General features: G+C 35.4%; 1 pseudogene; it reads right to left on the bottom strand.

Annotated features, from left to right (window-relative positions):
* Positions 1-11,918: 11,918 nt before the first annotated feature.
* On the bottom strand, positions 11,919-15,171 carry LOC148587503 (myrcene synthase, chloroplastic-like; annotated as a pseudogene).
* Positions 15,172-19,508: the final 4,337 nt, after the last annotated feature.

The raw sequence follows: 19,508 nt of genomic DNA, 5'->3' as shown, positions 1-19,508 counted from the left end.
TCAAAAGATCCCATATATCCATTCATAACCCAAATCACAAAAGAAATCCAATTTTCGATCAAATCATTAACTGTATCCGTAAATCACAAGAAAATATCCAATCTTTATCAAAACATCAATTGTATCCATAGAATAAATCACAGGAGAAATCCAATTTTTAACAAAAAAAACCAAGCAATCAATTGTATTGAATAATCTTAAATCATCAAGTGTATCCTTGAATCACAAAAGATATCCAAGAGTTATTCAATCCAATTGATTAGAAGTAAAACAATAGAGCAATTAAACCATTAAATTGGGAAATATTACATACATGAAACAAAGTTGCTAATCATAAGTGAGGTTTCATCTTCAACCTTAGTTGAAAGTTTAGCCTCTCATGTTATTGAAAGACAAAACAAAATTGATTGAATTCATAATGTAAAATCGAGTACTTACAAATAAGAATCACAAAGTAGAGATTCAAAAGTTAGGAAAACCTTAAACTCTCTTCTTTCTCCTCTGCAATCTTCAAATTCGTAGCCCCCCAACTAATTTGATAATTCCCTATTTATAGACCTAAAACTTAGGGTTTTACAAGTTGAAATCGGATAAAATTCGTCCAAGTTTAAACCCTTTTATTGTGGGACGATTTTCGAATAGTAAAATTCCGAATTAGGAAAATCCTATTTCCAATGAATTGTACTATTTTTAGTTAGCTTTCCAACGCCGCTTGAATCATCTCAATCGGATATGCGAACGAAAAGTTATGGTCAAAATACTGAGACGTGCAGAATCTGAATTTGAATATGCAATATTTGGCACACATCAATACTCCTAAATTACAGAAAGCTTTGTTTTTTATGGATTCTAGTTATAAATCAATCTAACAGTAATGGACGCTACCAACCCAGTTTGTAATGTAGAGAGCCTCCACCATCTCAACGGATCTGTTATGTACTACAGCAGCCACCTGGATATGCACAGAAGTCAATAATAGAAAAGAGACCAAAAACAAAACTGGAGCACGTTATAAATTGTCTCATTAGAACAGAAAATTTTATTGTAAACAATATTACAGGGAGAAAGCATGAAAAATGTTTGCATATGTATGCATAACCAAATTAGATATCAAGTTACACCACAAAAATTAGAAGCTGCTTATATAATGAAAGACAACCAATTATGGCTAATTAAGTAAATCCCAAAAGTGTAAATAAAACACAACGTCAAATAAAGGCATACCTTCTTCCAGTCTTTTCCATATTTCCGATAGGCTTCATAAAAATGCTCAAGCTCCTCCTTGCTCCATTGAGGTCCTAACTTATCAGAATATTTCCTTTTCTGTGTATAAAATACAGCAGCCAAAATATTTATAAAAAAAAAATCCACACTTTGAAGCTTTAAAGTCAACTCAACTAAGCCTTAATCTCTGTATACTGGGTTGGTTTATGGACCTCAATAACAAATTATGTTTGCCCACATAAATACATTCCCATGCAAACAAGAGGCTCAATTGATGATCCTATATATTTTGTTGTTCTATCCTATCTGAAATTATCCTTTCTATTGCCACAAAGATTGACTGTGTCCAATACAAGAGGCCATCATTTTGAAGATCCTATCAAATACTTCAAAACTTCATAAAAGGCCCACACTACATTCTACCCTCCATAAAAACTGACCAACAAAGGTTTATGAAACTTGGTTAACAAGTGTATCCAAACCAAGACATAGAGAGTCAAAGCACAACAAGGAAGTATAATGGTTCCAAATAAATGAAAAAATAACGAGTCAGATAGGTATTAATTAAGTTATAGGAAAAGTAGAGGAAAAAAAAACTTGTTTAGGATCCAAGAGAACATGTTTATTGATTTGGAATGTGCATCAATTCCTAGTCCTAGGTTGAATGTCAAAGCATATTTGATCACCTAATCCATATTGAAAAAGGATCTCTCTGCCCAAATTGTTTCCTTCTGCTGAAAAATAAAGAAAGAAAAATGATTGTTTTGGATAACCAAAGCTAACATACCAGTTCAAATTGGCTTGAAATGCAATGCTCAAACTCCTCCACAACCTTACTTAGCACAGATTCAACTAGATTTCCCTTCGTGAAATTTAACAAATTTATTTTGAATTACTATACAAATTTCTATCCGTAAACCATATTTGTTCTATCCTCAGCATCTGATGTATGTGAAAAAATGGGCTAAAAGTAACAGAAATTTCTATTTTAATGAAAAACAGAGATATTAAATTCCCTAAGTCTTTGAGAATCCCGATCCCTGAATACATACTTGTTCCAGATCAGACGCCTAAAACGTAGGAATTCCCATTTCCTGCACAGCCACCAGGAAAACTACTGCTTAAACATCCCAAATTGAAAAAACAAAAAAGACACAGAATTGAAATGAAGATAAGGATGAGGAAAAGGCTAACCTTGGGCACAGCTCCAGAGTAAACCTTGTTGAGCACATTGCAGAGAATGATCCCACTTCTCAATCCCAGCCTGAACTCCTCCTTTGACGGCTCCGCCAGTAAATCCCTCGCCCCCACTACTCCCACCATCTTCCTTAGCCACCCCGCCACTTCGTTCCTTCTCGACGCTATCAATCACCAAAACAAAACAAACCCATCAACCACTCTCTCCCATTCATTCACCACAACTAACACAAACTTACTGATTTTCCTCTGTTTGGATGCTGAGAAAATGAAACAAGAAACGAAAAGAAAATAATAATATAAAAATAATAAAATACCAGCTTCCTCAGCTTTTCTAGACTCATCGATCTATCACAACCCAACACTAGGCAATTCCAAATTAGAATTACCCAATTCAGATTTGAGATACTCAACATAAATCTCCAAACACAAATCAAAGTCAACTACAAAATCTAACCCAACAAAAATGAGAAATAATAAAAATCAAGCTCACACCACTCTTCTTAGCAACCGAAATCCACCTCAAGCAAATTCAATATTATCAAAAACTAATCCAAATCTTCTACAACAACAAGAACACCGGCCACAAAAATTACAAAAATTTAAAGTTTAAAGAGGTTACCTCGATGATTTTTCTCTCCTTCTTTTTTCTTTTTCTTCTCTGGCTTCCCTGAACGATCTACCCTCTCTCTTTTTTTCTCTCTCCCTCTTTCAGCTTCTCAGCAAAGCCTTGTATGAAAGCTTTCGTCGGTCAAAGTTTGGGAGAGCAGCGGTAGAGAGATTGAGAGTGAGAGTGATGAGGGAGGTGAGTGAGAGGGGTGTTAGGGAGGATTCTGGTGTTTTGAAGGTTTGGGGAAAAAAAAGACGCTGTTTATGAAATTTTTGGACCGAAAATTTCAGATACCCCGCCATTGGATGGCGCTTATTTTTCGCACTCAATAGGGGTGACCTTAATGAGCCTCAATTTTAATTTTTTTTTTTTTAATTTTTTTTTAAAAAATTATACTTATAATTTTTTAATTTTTATTTATTTTATTTATTTTTGTTTTTCTTTATTTTCTCCTATAATATGTTTTTATTATTATAATATTAACTAATAATTTCCGTTTAATAAATTTTTATAATAAAGATCATTAAGTTGATATTTATCTTATAATTAATTATAAGATCAATACAAAATCCAAAGATAATATAAAAAGCTTATAGTTCAATTAAATGTTCGATTGAACCTTCAATTGTATTAAGTCTAATCGATCAATTGATCTTATGATGATCAATCTAACTAATTCATTAGGATCAATCGGATGTTTGATCGATCAATTGATTCTATTACGATCAATCGAACTAATCCACTAGGATCGATTGGATTTTCGATAAGATGTTTGATCTTATTACGATCAATCAAACTAATTCACTAGGATCGATTGGATGTTTGATTGATCGGATTTTTGATCGAACATTTGATTGATCATTTGATTCTCTCACGATCAATCGAACTAATTCACTAGGATCGATCGGATTTTTCATCGAATGTTTGATCCTATCACGATTAATCGAACTAATTCACTACAATCGATCAGAAGTTTGATCGATCATTTGATCCTATCACAATAAATCGAACTAATTCACTAGGATCAATCGGATGTTCGATCAAACATTTGATCTTATCACGATCAATCGAACTAATTCATTATGATTGATCGGATATTCGATCAATCCTTCAATTTCAATTGTTTCAAGTTTGATCGATCATTTGATCCTATCATGATCGATCGAACAAATGCACCACGACCAAACGGATGTTTGAACGAACCTTTAATTTGTTTGAAGTATGATCGATCATTTGATCATATTACGATCGATCGAATATCTGATAATTTATATAAAATAAATAATGGACATATTATTCGAGGTAAATTTTTGGGAAATAACATTTTAACGCCAAATCCTAATGGAAGGAGATATTGCATCAAATTATATGTTCGATGAGTCAAATATTAAATATGTTTTTATTATTAAAATATTAACTACAAATTTAAAGTTAATAAATTTTTAGTATAAAAGATCATTAATGTGATATTTATCATATAATTAATTATGAGCTTAAATTTTTAAGATATATAGTAATTTAACATTTTAACGCCAAACCCGAATGGAGGGGGATATTGCATCAAATTCGATGTTCGAAGCGTGAAATTTTCTTGAACTTGTCACTATTGATCTAACTAATATATAAAGATAATACAAAATCCAAAGAGTTTAATAGATCATTTGATCGCATTACAATCGATCGGACTAATGTACTAGTATCGATCAGAATTGATCTTATCTGATGTTCGATTGAACTTCCAATCATGTCAAATTCTATTAATTGTATCACGATCAATATAACTAATACACTAATGTAATATAAAATGCTTAGAGTTGAACTGAATGTTCGATCGAACTAATTTTTCATTTTTTATTAGAGTTTAATTTTATAAAAGTTTTAATTTCAAATTAAGAGAAAATTTATAATTTTATAAAAGTTTTGAGGATAAAAAGGACATTTTATCATTTTTAGATGTTCAATTGAACCTATAATCTTCTAGTTTTATTTGTTTTTTATTTTTTTACAAGCTCTTTAGCGTCCACTATAGTGGATGCTAATACTCACTTTTCAAAGTGGACGCTAATAATATACTTTCAGCGTCCACTTTGAGTGGACGCTATTGAGCTTTGAATTTAATTTATTTTTTATTTTTTATTTTTTTACAAGTTCTTTAGCGTCCACTAGAGTGGACGCTAATACTCACTTTTTAGCGTCCACTTTCAAAGTGGACGCTAATAATGGGTCTTCAGCGTCCACTTTTAGTGGACGCTATTGGGCATCAATTTTATTTCTTTTATTTTTTATTTTATTTTTCTACCTAATCTTTTTAGTGGACCCTAATGCTTAAGTATTAGCGTCCACTTTCAAAGTGCACGCTAATAATGAGTCTTCAGCGTCCACTTTTAGTCGACCCTAATGGTCAACAATTTTATTTTTTTATTTTATTTTTTATTTTTCTACCTAATCTTTAGGGTCGACTAAAGTGGACCCTAATGCTTAAGTATTAGTGTCCACTTTCAAAGTGGACGCTAATAATGGGTCTTCAGCATCCACTTTTAGTCAACCCTAATGGTCAGCAATTTTTTTTTTTTTTTTTTTAATTTTTCTCCCAAATCTTTAGGGTCGAGTCGACCCTAATGCTTAAGTATTAGAAGTGGACGCTAATAATGGGTCTTTAGCGTTCACTTTTAGTCGACCCTATTGGTCAGCAATTTTATTTTTTTATTTTTCTACCTAATCTTTAGGGTCCACTAAAGTGGACCTTAATGCTTAAGTATTAGCGTCCACTTTGAAAGTGGACGCTAATAAGTGGACGCTAATAATGGGTCTTTAGCGTCCACTTTTAGTCGACCCTAATGGTCAACAATTTTATTTTTTATTTTTCTACCTAATCTTTAGTGGACCCTAATGCTTAAGTATTAGCGTCCACTTTCAAAGTGGATGCTATTGAGCTCTTATTTTATTTTTTTATTTTTTTGCCAGCTTTTAGCGTCCACTTAAGTGGACGCTATTGGTACACTATCAAGTCGACGCTAAAAAATTTTTTTGGCCGCTTATATTTTTCTCGCCCCTTGAATAATTCTCGCGTGTATATTAGGGTCGACTTATTAGCGTCCACTGTAAAGTGGACAGTGGACGCTAATATTCAACCTTTCGACCCATTATTAGCGTCCACTTTCATGTGGACACTAATACTTAACTATTAGGGGCGACTTTCAAAAGTTGCCCCTAATAGTTGAGCATTCGGGGCGACTTTGTAGTCGCCCCTGGTGAGTAAATTTCTTGTAGTGGTTTGGGGATTTCATGAGGAGAGAGAAGAGAGCTATTTTGCTCTCTGAATGAGGTCGAAACTTAAGGTTAACTACCTTTTTAGTACCTAGGTTTCAAGTCATATGACAGATGGTACCTGACTTATGAGAAAAGCCCAACTTAGGACCTCCATCACATTCTGTTAGCCCGAAATTACATATTGGCACGTGTCATCACATAACAATGCCACATGTCTTAAAAAAATTAAGAAAACTAAACCTTTATAAAAAATTATAAAATTGTGGGGTGGCCCGGCCACCTCATTTTGGCCAATGGGGGTGGCCGGCCGCCCCCAATTTGGCCATTAGGGGTGGTTAAGCCACCCCATGGCCTCTATGGGTGGCTCGACCAGCCGTCTGGGGTGGCCGAAACCACCCTCATGGCCTCTGGGGGTGGTTCGACCACCCGCAAGGCCGATTTAGGGGTGGCCGAACCACCCCCAAGGGCATGTCACCCCCATAGCCTCTAAGGTTTGCCCAAGGGCTTTAGGGGTGGCTTCTGCCACTCCCATGGCCTCTAGGGGGGGCCGAGCCACCCCCAACGGGCCTTTTTAGGGTTTAGTTTTTTAAATTTTTAATTATTATATTCATTGTTTGTCTATAGTTTCCACTCAAATTATTATATTTCATTCTCAATCTTCTTTCCAATTTTTTTTTTTCTTTCCAAATTTTAAATCGCGACAAGTATCCCTCAATTTGAAATTGGAGACCCATTGTTAAACCAATGTACAAATCAAGTTAATTTGGACAGAAAATAAAATAAAATAGATGAAGTGTGTTACACGTCCTATAACTTTTGGAAACCAAAACCCCACAATATAACTATCATTATCCAATGTCGACTGCCTACAACTCCGAAGTTCAAAAACTCAAAATCCATGCCAATGGCCATCGATAAAAACCCATCTACACTTGCATAAAACCCGCACACTACGCCATTATCTAATGAGAATCCATTGTAGGTGACTCCTTCAATGTGGAAATCTAATATTTTTCCTTTGATTGAGCTGTTGGCAAGAATATAATAGAAAAATAATGAGAATGATATTTAAAAGTAACTAAAGAAGATAATAGGGAATTTATTAGCTAGAGAGGATATAGAAAAAACAGTAGCTAAAATAGAGGCAAAAGCAAAAACAACTTTTTCGGTAACTTTACTAAATAAACAGCCTCTAATCTCTATGAATTAAAGCAAAAGCAATTTCATTTTCGGTATGGAAAGTCTTCTATAAAAAACCAAATATCCAAGCAGTACAATAATGGAAGTGAACAAGGATTTTATTTCCTTTACTGCTTTAGAATATATGGTATATGTACACTAAAAAATCAAGGACCTATAGAGGGCCAATTTTAAAAATAAAAAATTATCCCCCCCTATTCACAGTACTTATCGCAGCCTCGAATATTCTAATGCATACAATAAAATAGGGATAATTTATTTCTTTTTCCTCTATATTTACACTGATGGACTCTACACAGTTATTTATATTCTAACTTCTACTACATCACCATCTTTGAGCTCTGTACAGGGTAATACCAGGTGGCCATTCACCAAAATCAGCTTTCTCTCGAGTCCTACTTTTCTAGCAGCATCTGTGGCTGTGCTATCAGTATTCAGCCTCATTATCTCACCACGGGGCCAACAAACAATCACGACTTCCCCAAGGACAACAGAGCCAGGACTAACATGAAAATTTCCACCATGTTTTGGCTGTCCAAGACTTCCTTCCGAGTGTAGTTGCTCTTCCCACTGAAGCATTGTTCTCAGTAGACGCACCTGGAATTCAAAACTTAGTTTAGACAACATTCATTCAAATGGAGAGTCAATTTATATCTACCCTAGTAAACTTGTGTGTATACGTGTGTCTCAATGTGAGCAATATAGTACGTTGTGGTGTTCTAGACAATTATATTAATTCAAATCTTCTTTTTCTTTTTTTCTTGTTCTTAATAAAATGAAGATTAATGCGCAATGACTTTCGCACTGGCACAGTTCAATACCTTGCTTGTTTATCATTGAAAAAAACAAAATATTTAAAGAATGGGAAAGAAGCCCCCAACAATCACCCCAGAATAATCAATATAGTGCTAGAAAAGAACAAAAAATAATAGGAAATTGGGGAGAAAAAAATGGCCTAGTCCAATAGTTTCTTGGTCCACCAGCTAAGAAAGAGTCACTGGAAACGGCAATTTTTGAAACATCCCAAAGTTCTTGTGGTCTCTCCATAAGCAAAATGGGGCATCTATTATGGAGAGGCCTAGTAGGAGGGGGAGGGGAAGGAACAAGTAAGCCTTTGATCTGTCGGTCAAGTGGGGGGGTGCGTAGAGGTGACAGCATTTACTGAGTCATGCTTGACTAGCAAGCATGAAAAAAAATAAAATTAGAGAATTCAAGCAAATATTCAGTTACTAGTAATAAAGACAATTGACTTTCAGCATGGTCAGGTGATTGTAGACAAACCTTGTTGTTAATGCTAGTATTTTGGCATAATTATATCCATTTACCTTTTACAGATAGGTATAACCCTTAAATTTTTGTTCTGCCTTCAATAATTTTCTCAAGTTTAACTATGCTTAGGATATTAATGCACAGAATCCAATCTCCACCGTTCATAATGTAGATTCTTGTGTCATGAACGTCCCTACAAAATTTTAGCTCAATCGGACCACAAACGCCCATTGGTCGGAGCTATTGTTCAAGGCTGGACAGCTTTTCTAGAATGCAGTTTCACCCATTGCATGCCCTGTCCGAACAGGCCTTCCCCATGTTCGGAAAGCAGTTTCAGAAACTCTGTTTCTGCTCCTCAAGGCCTTGTCCGGACAGCCCATTAACCTGTCCGGACACCCCGTAAGTTTTAGGCCCAAACACGTGATTTTAAATGTGTTAGGTCTAAGGTTTTGTCGGGGGTACATATACATCTTTATAGAGAGAGAGATGTACGAAATTCTACCATAGGTTTCGTGAGAGGCTATACTTAGAGAGAAAATCTGTGTGAGCCTGATTATTCCTCTTAGAGGATTATTGTTATTTTCATTGAGCTTTATTGAGAAGTCTATCGAAATGGTCCGGTAAAGGAGAATCACGTTGAAGAAGATTGTGAGCTTCTCGATCTTACAAAGCCTAGGTCTTGCAAAAGGTTGTAAGTGTTTCGAGTGTCTGTAATCTCTGGATAATCTTTTGATAGTGATTTCCTAGGTTTGGCTACCCCGGAGAGGTTATACTTTCAGATCAGTTTTTAAAAGGTTTCCTCTTCGTCACCAAAATCCTTGTGTGTGATTGTTTATATTTTGGTGATTGTTTGCTTTGATAAATATCTGTTAATTCTGCATAAACTGTGATATTTATTTGTTTAGAGTTTTTCAATTGGTATCAGAGTGGGTTCACTCCGTGAAGGATTAAATTCATGAGTGTGATCTTTGTTTCTTGTTTAAGATGTCTCAAAACTTTAACACTATTAGGTCCGTCCTTAAAACCCTATTTTTGCATCATCCAATAACAATTTGACACCTCACTTCAAACACCAAAATACACTAAGACTAAAAAACACCAGATTACACCCTCTTCTAACACATGAACCACTCCACCCCCACTAGCCAAACGCCACCGCAGGAATATAGAGGCGCCACCGAAATCCATGGCTGGATGGCCAAACCCAGCCGTGGGTCTAGCTGACCCATGCTGGTTCAGCAGCTAGACCTAGCCATGGGTCTGGCCATGACCCACGACAGGGTCTGGCCATCCAACCGTGGGTCATGGCCAGACCCATGGCTGGGTTTGGCTGCAGACCCAGGCTGGGTCAGGTTGTGACCCAGCCCGACTAGACCCGCGTGGGTCTGCTAACCCATGCTAGGTCACGGCATCTTCCTCTCTCTCTCCAGCGGTGACTTCAAGGATTCCGGCGACTGCGTTTGGTTGGTGGGGTGAAGTGGTTTAGGGATTGGTGGGTCAGAAGGAGATGTAAACATGTGTTTTAGTCTTATTGTATTTTGGTGTGTTGAAGTGAGGTGTCAAAGTTTGATTGGAGGCTGTAAAATTGGTGTTTTAAGGATGGACCTGATAGTAGGGGCTCTCAAATAAAAAAATATAAAAAAATTAGCCACGTAACATCATATTTAACGTGCAATGACTTTCGTGCTAGCTAGCACAACTCAATTAGTTGCTTGGTCGTTTATCTTTGAAAAAAAATATATAAAGAATGGGTGAGAAACCCCAACAATCACCCAAAATAATCAATATAGTGCTAGAAAAGAACATAAAATAATTGGGAATGGGCGAAAAAAAATGGCCTAGTCCAGTAGTTCTTGGTCCACCAGCTAAGAAAGAGTCGTTAAAAACGGCAATTTTTGAGACATTCCAAAGTTCTTGTGGTCTCCATAAGCAAAAAGGGACGCATAGTACGTAGGAGGGGGAGGGAAATGAACAAGTAAGCCTTAGATCTGTTGGTCAAGTTGGGGGATGCGCAAAGGTGACAGCTCGTGAGACATCTGCATGGTGGAGGTGGGATGTGGGTAGCAGCACGAGGAGGGCAGTACATATGACTTATGAAATTTTTGTCATGCCTTCAATAATTTTTTCATGTTTAACTAGCTCATAAATATAACCTCAAAAACATATTTCCAGCCTTTATAAATGTCGAAGGAAAAACATTTCATTTCAGTGAACCTTTGTGGTGAGATTATTATTATTACTATTAATTTATTATTATTATTATTATTATTATTATTATTATTTTAGGAATAATTATAATATTATTGAAAGAAAATTGCAATGCCCTCCTACAAGAAGTGTATACAATAGAGTTGTAAACACTAAAGACTACTACAATGTAAAAAGCAAATCAAATCTATCAGATTTGTTGACACAAAATTAGGAACATTTAGAATAACTCAATCCAGAAGAGATTTAAAATTGACTGATATTTTAATTATGCATGTGTGTTTTAATAAGAATTGGGTTTTCTCTTTTTCATTAGGATTATGTTTTCTCTATCTTTTCTACTAGGATTATGTATTTCTTTTCCAATTAGGATTTGTTTTCATTTTCCTTGTTAAATTAGGAGGTGCCTAGCCTATATTAAAGCTAGGCATCTAATCTTTGTTATTTTTCAATTCAATTTTCAAGTATTAATTAAATTTAAATGTTTCATAATTATTTCTCTGTTTGCTTTATTTGGGGCAATTAGGGTCTTTTTCTTTCCTATTTGTTATTTTCTCTCTTCTTGAATTTCCTTTTCAATTTTCAATTCTTGGGGTATGTACTTCCAATAATAACCCTAAACCTCAATGCAAAAGACAATAGTTTGGGAATAATATGTCTCATCTCCTTCTATTCAAACTCAACATCTTTATCAGAAAACACACACACACAAGATAAATAAAGATAGAATTCAACTTCTCCTAAACAAACCTAAAGTTATCTTCTAAGATACCTTAAGGCTTCTAACCCTAATGAAAGATAAAGTGCTATACAATAGAGAAACAAGATAACTCTAAACACACTTTCGCTAAGGTTGAGTCTCTTGAGGAACCGGATGAATGAATAATGATAATATGAGCTTCTTAGTTTCACGGCCTACAACACCATATCCATCCCCGTACTAGTACATGCATTGAGCCATCCTCCCAAGGTTCATTGCGATCTCAATAAATGTTCGAGAGAAGGGAGAAGTCGCAGATCCAGCTTCTTCATTCATCTTCTTCCACATGGTGCTAATTAAAGACCTTATGTACTCACGGGCAACATCTTCAGTTGCACCAGTTTCATTCATGTAATACGGGATTGATTTTGGAACATCACCTTTCTCTAACTCATTCTGTGTTTTAAAACACAAACACACATATATTAATACGAGGATGTTAGGCAATCTTCGTGTAAATTAATTCAAAAACATTCTTGATGAAACTCTTAGGTATATATATACTTTGGTTTGCATACCTTAGATGTTCCAAGATCATCTGTGAGTCGTAAAATCATTGATGACCAACGAATTATGTTGGGGTACTCTTCCAAGCAATCCAAAGCTTCCTTTGTTATAGGATTTGTGACAAAAAAAAATAAGCATGCCCTAATAAAACTGGTCCTGATATTGAAATCCATGCATTTTGAATGAATTCTTGAAAGCTTGGTGTATATCTGATGTGGTACCACGTTGCCACCAACAAATAAGATTTACATAAATCTGCCCACTGAAACATCTATAGTGGAACAATGAATTTGTGGAATTATATATAACACAGCACATATTTATGAAAAAAAAAAAAAAGAATGTTAAAGATAAATAAGGATGATTTTAAGTCCAGTCCATGCCATTTTTCTAAGGTACCGAATGATGTGGAATCCTTGTTCCATAGGGGTGTCAAATGCCATTTCATTAATTGAATTGTGGAGAGCAAAGAAACATATCTTCATATAATCTGGGAGCTGATGCATTGCATTGGTATCCCATCTGGAATAACAAAGAATTAATACAGTTTCTTTATGTTAAATAGCGATATATGAAGCATTTGAGGTGTACTGCTATTAATACGAACCTCTCAACAGCATCGGTGAAGAGCTCGAGTTCATCCAAAGTGCCATATACATCATAAACATCATCTATTGTTGCTATTAGTGCCCCGAGCTTTGTTAACATTTTCCTGCAATATCCAAACCGAGTTTGAAATATAACTCTCTGTCCATAAGAAAGTCTCCATCAGCCTATCCCTCGGAACGCTCAACTTTTCGCCAAGGCTAGTGCTCCTCCACCACCTTCATGTGAAACAATTTAAAAGGTGATGTTCCAAAACAATTTAAAGACAAAAAAAAAAAAAAAAAAAAAAAAAAAAACACTAAAAACAAAAGAGAATGCTGATCATTGATGAATATTTAAGAATACTTAGCAGCATTTCTTTATTTACAATTATGAAGATTAAAAATTTGCTTAAAATAGTATTCCAATAAAGGGTTTAAAATCGAGAAGTGTCGTACCTAAGATTTTTTTTTTAAAAAAAAAAAAAAAAACTCACATTGTCAGAGAAAATGTCTTGACAAATATATATATCTCGAAAAAGGCTCAAACATATTCGTGCCATATAAAGGATTGTGTCTTTGTTGCACTTCCAATAGCTAAGGTGTTAACGTTTCAAAATTTTGCAATGTCCCACCTTCATTAGGATTTTTCGTTAAATATTGTCAAAATACCACGATATATATATATATATAAAAAATAAATTGCAAAGATTCAAGCGTAGGAATTTTTGCAAATTTCGTTAAATCATGACCAGTGTCCCTGACTCTTTGCAATTTTTTATTTATTTTTTTAATTTTGTAAGAAAAAAAAAAAGAATATTTTGAAAATTTTGACAAGATTTAAAGAAAAGTAATGAAGGGAGACAATATAATAGTGCCAAAATGCATGAAAGTTTAAAGGGATTTTGTGAAGTTTCTCATTACCTTTTTTGCACTAACACCTTCAAACTTTAAAAAGTAACATCAAAGCCTCCCATACTACCATTGCATGTCAAATTAGACACTTTTACACTTTTCTCCCCAAAATACCTGAAAGTTATCGAAAAAGAACCATTTGACAAAAAATAAAATTATTAAAAAAAAAAAACTGAAAACATAAAAAAAATGGGTGCCATTCCCATGTTAGCCCCCTTTATTATTATTTTTTTTTCAAATGGTTGTTTTTATATATCTTTAATTTTATTTTTGTTAATAAAATCAAGGGTATTTTGCAAAGAAAAGTACAAAAGTGTCTAATATGACACACAATAATAGTATGTGGGGGCCTTAATCACTTTTTAAAGTTAGGAGGCGTAATTGCAAAACAAATGATAGTTTTGAGGGCTAAATTATATTTTTTGCTTTTGTTACGATCTTATTTTTTTGTATGCGGATATAAGATGAAAGAATTGGAGTGTGCAAATCAACCCATAAAGGTAGGAACATTTTTTCATTGGTTTGAATTTAATTTAATTTTTATAATATGAAAGTATAATTGTTTTTTCCCATTTATAATATGTTTTAAGATGTACTTTTGTGCGCAATGTATTTGATATCGCGGCTTTTGGCAACCTAAGATTTCTTATGAAGAATTTAATATAAAAACTCACCCATATATAGTGCAAGCTATAGCTAGGCTAGTTAAGAATAAGAATAAACATGCATTCTACCTTGACACTTCTTTTAGATCTTCTTGGTGGGCTGCTTGGACAATGTTGAAATCCAATTCTGCGAGATCAAGAAAAAAAGGGTTCATGTCGTGTCTCCTTCTGTATGCATCAATGAACCACAACGCTTCCAACCTTAACATCCTCCAATGAAGAGGAAGCTCCAGGGCATGGTTCACTACAGCAGTAAGATTTTGATCTTTGCTTTGCTTGACGTACTCTGAGAGTTGCTTGGTAGCAAAATCTCTTGCTTGCTCTAATATACTTTCGCCTTCTACCGAATGGAATGAGGCTTCATACAAGCATAGCTTCCCTTGATATCATCACATAGGCATGCCTTGAAGCTCCCCATTTCATTCTTGAAACTATTAAAAATCTCTGCAATCAACAAAGCCCACCAGTCAATAACTAAAAGTAATATATGGGTTAAATATTAAGCCTCGTCAGAAATAGATTACTATAATTAAGTTGTTTACCTTGAGGCACACTATATCCATGCTGTCTTAGCAATCTAAATTCAAGAGATGTGGCGTATATATTCTCCTTGTTGCACATTTTGCCACCATGGTTAGCATTGTGTATACCTTCCAAGGTCCTCCGTATTTCATCATCAAACTGGTAAGATATTCCAAGTCTTTGCAATATATCAATCTGCTCAAGTCTTTTTAAAGGATCCACGACTTTGTGAAACATCATCCTCACTTCTCCCTTCAGCTTATCAACTTGTTCGGTGAATGACTCCCCCTGCCAATTCAATTTTCTCATTAGCTGGGAACTACTAATTAAGACTAAAAATAAAAAAATAACAAACGTAAAAGAAAAAGAAAGATTATATATATATATATATATATATATATATATATATATATATATACCACGTACATAAACTCTTGTGAGTGACTGGATGTAATCATAGTGACAAATGGGAGGTTGGTAATTCGCTGGTCGCCGAACAATATTGGAAGGAGTTGAGATTTGGGTGGTGGCCATGCATACGAAAGTAGGAGGAACACTAGTGGATTTCACGAATGATGAGATGGGACTTTTAGATGGGAGTAGTAGTGGAGTGAAGTTGCCATTGCCGATCGAGTGAAGCAAGACGGTAAAGATCCATTGATGGAAGCTAGGCTTTCAGTGATGAAGCTTGCTGTGGTTTTTGGATTGAATGGATGGATACTTGGGAAAAATTTGCTTCCAATGAATACTATTATATAGAGACAGAGGGAGGGAGGGATCGACTGGGGCCATGGTCCCCCACTTCCTTAAAAAAGTTATTACCAATTATTCAAATTGCTATAACTAGCTTCCAAAAAGTCACTATAATTAATACATGTTTGCAATGACGTTGCTTACACACAGAGACGGAGGGAGGGGGGACCGGCTGGGGCCATGGTCTCCCCCCCCCCCCCCCCCCTACTTCCTCAAAAAAGATTTTTTTAAGGAGTAAAAAAAAAAAAAAAAAAAAAAATTATACTGTTCCCCCAAAATAAATTGATAGGTCCCGGTCCCCCCAATTTGTATGTACATAAACCCTAATTTGTATAGTATGACGTTCTGAGTGTCTGTATTCTCTGGACAATCTTTTGATAGTAATTTCCTGGGTTTGTGTGAGATTGTTTATTTTTTGGTGATTTTTTGCTTTGATAAATATCAGTTAATTCCGCATAAACTGTGATATTTTTTTCGTTTAGAGTTTTTCAATTGGTATCAAAGCGGGTTAACTCCGTGAAGGATTAAATTCCTGAGTGTGATATTTGTTGCTTGTTTTAGATGTCTCAAACCCTTCACACTATGCCTAATTTTAATGGATCAAATTATGGCTATTGGAAGTCCCGTATGAGATTTTTCTTAAAATCTATAGACGTTTGGCATGTCATTGAATCTGGATTTAAAGCTCCACACTACAAAAATTAGTTGATTTTTTGACTATTGATTTCTGACGTGTCAATGGTACTGACACGTCAGAAAACCCTTTCTGACGTGTCATTTTTTACATGTCTCGACGGTTAAAGAGGCGGGTGTAAAAAAATCCAAGTTTTTGACATGTCAATTCTGACACGTCAGAAATTTCTGACGTGTCAGAAGCTGGAATGTCAAAAATTTTTTTTTTTGACATTCCAATTTTACCACATCAAAATTTATTGACATGGTGAAAATTCCACGTCAAAATTTTTTTTTGACGTGGAGATTTTCACCACGTCAATATATTTATTGACGTGGCAGTTTCACCACATCAAAAATTTTTGACATGGTAAATAGTGCCACGTCAAAAATTTATTGACGTGGCATTTTACCACGTCAATAAATTTTTGACGTGTCAAACACTTGACACGTCAAAAATCCTTTTTTTTTTTTTTCATTTATATATTTTCTGAATTATTCGGGTTAACCTGATATCCAATACAATACATTCAGTCCAATACATTCAATATCCAATACATCAAATTCAATACATTCAATTCAAGCCAATATCTACATTTACATTATCCAATACATTCAATCAATCCAATATCTACATTTACATCCAATATCCAATACATCCAATTAATCCAATACATCAAACATCTCCAATACATCCAATTAATCCAATGCATCAAACATATCCAATATATCAAACATATCCAATACTTCCAATCCAATACACATATGAAATTCCAATTCAATTTGCATATACATCCAATACATTTGAAATTCCAACACAAATTAATTAAACAAAATTCCAACACATCTACTACGTTCCAACACAACACAAAACAAAATAAATATCTACATCGAAAATACGTTCCAACACTACAAATATCTACATCGAAAATACGTTCCAACACTACACAAAACAAATATACAATCAAACTATCTCTGTTCTATCTGCTACAAATATACAATCAAAGACAAATATACAACACATGTAAGTTCCAACTAGTCTCAACAAACATATTGTTTGATCTAATTATATACATCAACAAATAGTAACAAAATATATATACAACTTAACAGCGATGAGAAACCATGTGCTCAGTCCAAGTCAACATAGTCATCCCCCAACGCTTTATCTGCATTACCTGCAAATAAGTTGTGAACCAATGATAATCAATAAAAAAATCAAAAACACAGATATACAGTGATGCAAATATACGTTAGTTCTAAAATGAACCATAGGAACAATGCATTGCTAACGGGGACTTTTGTGGAGACACAATTCTAACCGTTAAAGTGATCGATGCGGGCTATAGTCATGTTAACCGAAGAATAACAAAAACTACACAAATAGAGCATTACCTCTGTCGGGTGTGGATCCAAAGGTCGACGCGAGCATGGCCTCAAGTTGATGGAAATGGGCCACAAAGATGGCATCTTTCTCTGCTATCTGAACTTTTTGTTTTTCAATCTGTTTGGCTATCTCATCTATCGTACGTCTTTGTTTTGTCCGCTCCTCTTCAAGTTCTCTAATCCTATCCATCATCTGTGAGAACGAGGAGTTCACAGGGTTCCGCGACTGTGCCCCGGACGGTGTATAGTACGAATGTATGTTGCCCCGCACCGGTAGGACATTCGGACCCACCTATCGGACCCTGCCAGCATAACCAGGCTTATTTCCGTACACCTGAGCATACGCGTCATTCGGTGTCCACCGTACCGTCCCTTCAGTCACGCCTGACATTAATGCAGGGTCAATGGGTATCAATTCCTTCATCCTATCTTGTACATTAAATAACAAGTTAGTATCTCATATAAAGAAGGTTAATCATAAATAATTTATCAAAATATATATCGGTGAGTAATTATACATTTCCCCCTGACCACATCATTTGGATAGTCACCATCCTTCTTCGTGTGTGTCGAGATATAAGCTTGCGCTCGAGTAGGAGTAGTGCCCAAACATAAGGTCTGCATAAAAAATTTAAAAAAAAAAAAAAAAAAAAAAAAAAATCAACATACGGTTAGATACGTATATATATCTATATATATGTGGAAAATAAGACAAATACATCTTCAAGTGTTACCCTAGCAAAGCTCATCGACTCGATGCAGTGAGGTGTGTTGTTTTTTGCTCCCAATACCTTCATATAGGCAGCATACTCCTACACAAATACCATTCTTAATATGTCTGCCCTAACACAATTAGAATTAATGAAACTATACTCGTGACCTACCTGATTCATCGGGTCGCACCATTTATCCAACTACACATCCAAGTTGTAGGCGTCGCATTTCTGAACGGCATAGTGACCCATTTTCACCTCACGGTGTCAGGAGTATCGCTTGGCAGAATTTTCATCGTGTCTTTCATCGAGTGTCTCCAACTCTTCAGCTTCACGCCCATATCTCAAAATGCGTCCTTTTTTATGACATCAAGATTGTACTAAGGCGAGATGTAGAAGTCCGCCTACACAAGTTAAAAAAGTAAGGCGTATAATTCATGCATTAACAACATTTCACATAATGAAATACATACGCTAACATATAACAGATAGCTTAACCGTACCATCAAGGCGTCCTATATGTCCTCCTTCGTACGGGGCGGTACCTCCGTCCAATCGTCCTGTAATCTAACATAATTCCCGCTCCTTATGATGTTGCCGGTCATCTTTCGGAATTTCAACCCGCTAAATTCTACGGGCTGCCATGCTCTATTGTACTCTCACACGACCTTTTGCTTGCTGGGGACATCCCACGTCTTGTTCGATGGTTTAATGGCCACCACTTGAATATGGGTGCGCCCATCTCGATCGACGCCTAACACATTAATAATTACCGATGTTAATTATTTGGAATTCAATACTAACTACATAACTTATATACGTATTCAATATTGGTATTTGAAGCATATATACTTACTTATTGTCCAGACTTGGCGACTGCCCAACACTTGTGGACCAGAGTCATCAGGCTGCGAGTCATGCGTGGCACCTGTCTCATCATCCACGTCCGTCGGTCCCTGTGTCTCGCTGTACTCTGGTTGCGATGGCTCACTGTAGTTCAAACATGTGTTCTCGTCAGGGGGGAATAACCGCTCTACATGGCCATGTGAACAT

The sequence above is a fragment of the Corylus avellana genome, chromosome 2 (genome assembly GCF_965113065.1).
Source record: "Corylus avellana chromosome 2, dhCorAvel1.hap1.2, whole genome shotgun sequence".
Lineage (NCBI taxonomy): Eukaryota > Viridiplantae > Streptophyta > Magnoliopsida > Fagales > Betulaceae > Corylus > Corylus avellana.
This window is presented reverse-complemented; position numbering and strand designations above follow the sequence as displayed.